Source organism: Garra rufa, chromosome 5 (assembly GCF_049309525.1).
Source record: "Garra rufa chromosome 5, GarRuf1.0, whole genome shotgun sequence".
In the NCBI taxonomy this organism is placed as follows: domain Eukaryota; kingdom Metazoa; phylum Chordata; class Actinopteri; order Cypriniformes; family Cyprinidae; genus Garra; species Garra rufa.
The window spans coordinates 19,943,345-19,946,538 of record NC_133365.1 but is presented as its reverse complement, the minus strand read 5'-3'; positions in this window follow the sequence as shown (position 1 = coordinate 19,946,538).

Genomic DNA, 3,194 nt, shown 5'->3' with positions numbered 1-3,194 from the left:
CCACCGCGCATGTGCAGTATGTAATGACAACTTCAGATTATGATAGCGGTTGTCTTTTTCTTTACTTTATTCGACGAGTTTAAATTTTCTACAGCTTTGGTTTCTCTGAATAAATTGTAAGCAAAATGATCTATTTGTATGTAAATGTTTAGCAAGTAATTTTGTTTAAAATCGTTTCATTAATAGAAAAGAATGGTGCTCATTTCGCTCAGTACAAAGCTGATCTGGGATCAGTCATACTGTTTTTGTCTTACATTGTTTAGTGCTAATCGAATCAGTGATGAGATGGGAAACATTACAAAATGATTTATTTTATTTTGTTTTATTTACAGGACATTTAGAAATATGTTATTTTGATATGTGAAATTCGTTTCACCATTGTTGAGAAAACAAGTGCAGCACTGCTTTTATTATTAACAATATATATTTTATTAGATAACATACTAATAAAATAATACTGGAAAATATGTATCTATACAACATTTATTTATTTATTTATTATTTTATTTACAGGGCATTTAGAAATATGTTCTTTTGACATGTGACATTACACTAATGAATTAATACAAAAATATGTGTGTGTGTGTGTGTGTGTGTGTGTGTGTATACAACAATGTATTTTATTTTATTTACAGGGCATTTAGAAATATTATGTCATTTTGATATGTGAAATTCTGAGAAAACAAGTGCAGTATTGCATGTATTAGATATTATATTAATAATATCAGTATTTTATTAGATAACATACTAATAAAATAATACTAAACTGTATCAATACAAAAAGTATTTATTTATGTATTTTTATTTATATATTTTGTTTATTTACAGGGCAATTACAAATATAATTTATTTTTGATATGTGAAATTCTTTTCACCAGTATTGAGAAAACAAGTGCAGCACTGCATTTATTAGATATTATATTAACAATATCACTATTTTTTATTAGATAACATACTAATGAAATAATACTAAAATATACAGTATGTGTATATACAACAATTATTTATTTTGTTTTATTTTATTTACAGGGCATTTAGAAATATGATGTTATTTTAATTTATTTATATTTATTTATATTAACAATATAAATATTTTATTAGAACATACTAATAAAATAACATTAAAATGTATGTATCGATACAACAATTGTTTATTTATTTATTTATTTATTTATTTATTTATTTATTTTACAGGCATTTAGAAACATGTTTTGATGATATGTGAAATTCTTTTCACCAGTGTTAAGAAAACAAGCACAACACTGCATTTATTAGATATTATATTAACAATATCACTGTATTGTTATTTAGATATCACACTAAGAAAATAATACTAAAATGTATCTATCTATACAAAAATTGTTTGTTTGTTTATTTAGTTTATTTACAGGGCATTTAGAAATATGATGTATTTTTGATATGTGAAATTCTTTTCACCAGTGTTGAGAAAACAAGTGCAGCACTGCATTTATTAGACGTTATATTAACAATATCACTATTTTTTTATTAGTTAACATACTAATGAAATAATACTAAAATATATGTGTATATACAACAATTATTTATTTTGTTTTGTTTTGTTTACAGAGCATTTAGAAATATGATGTTATTTTAATTTATTTATATTTATTTATATTAATAATCTAAATATTTTATTAGACAACATACAAATAAAATAACATTAAAATGTATGTATCGATACAAAAATTGTTTATTTATTTTAGTTACAGGCATTTAGAAATATGATGTTATTTTGATATGTAAAATTATTTTCACCAGTGTTGAGAAAACAAGCACAACACTGCATTTATTAGATATTACATTAACAATATCAGTGTTTTATTAGATAACACACTAATAAAATAATACAAACATGTATTTATCTCTACAAAAATTGTTTGTTTATTTTATTTTTTTTATTTACAGGGCATTTAGAAATATGATGTTATTTTAATATGTACAATTATTTTCACCAGTGTTGAGAAAACAAGCACAGCACTGCATTTATTAGGTATTATATTAACAATATCAGTGTTTTATTAGATAACACACTAATAAAAAAATATGAAAATGTATTTATCTATACAAAAATTGTTTATTTGTTTATTTATTTACTTACAGGGCATTTAGAAATATGATGTTATTTTGATATGTAAAATTCTTTTCACCAGTGTTGAGAAAACAAGCACAACACTGCATTTATTAGATATTGTATTAACAATATGAGTGTTTTATTAGATAACACACTAATAAAATGTATACAAAAATGTATTAATCTCTACAAAAATAGTTTGTTTATTTTTTATTTTTTTATTTACAGGGCATTTAAAAATATGTTATGATGATATGTAAAATTATTTTCACCAGTGTTGAGAAAACAAGCACAACACTGCATTTATTATATTAACAATATTAGTGTTTTATTAGATAACACACTAATAAAATAATACTAAAATGTATTTATCTATACAAAAATTGTTTGTTTATTTAATTTTTTTATTTACAGGGCATTTAAAATATGTTATGATGATATGTGAAAATCTTTTCACCATTGTTGAGAAAACAAGCGCAACACTGCATTTATTAGATAATATATTAACAATATCAGTGTTTTATTAGATGTCACGCTAATAAAATAATACTAAAATGTATTTATCTATACAAAAATTGTTTGTTTATATTTTTTTACAGGGCATTTAGAAATATGATGTTACTTTGATATGTAAATTTATTTTCACCAGTGTTGAGAAAATAAGCACAACACTGCATTTATTAGATATAATATTAACAATATCAGTGTTTTATTAGATAACACACTAATAAAATAATACTAAAATGTATTTATCTATACAAAAATTGTTTATTTATTTGGCTTTCGGTTTCGGATGATGTATAAATCTCAGTTTCAAAAATGTATCCTTATGACTGGTCTTGTGGTCCAGGGTCACATATATACTGTATAAGTTTGTCAGTTGGTCATCAACCCACAGCAAAATATAGGCCTACACCTTGGTGACTTTACATTATAACAATGTCACATATGTTTAATAAACAACAAAAAAAAAACATTTTTTATACACACCATTTGGAATGAGAACGTTAAAGACTGAGCGTCTCGGAGAGCGACAGTTATTCATTTACACAACAACAACCACAATACCGTGCGACGCAGCGCGCATGCGCACAACACTACC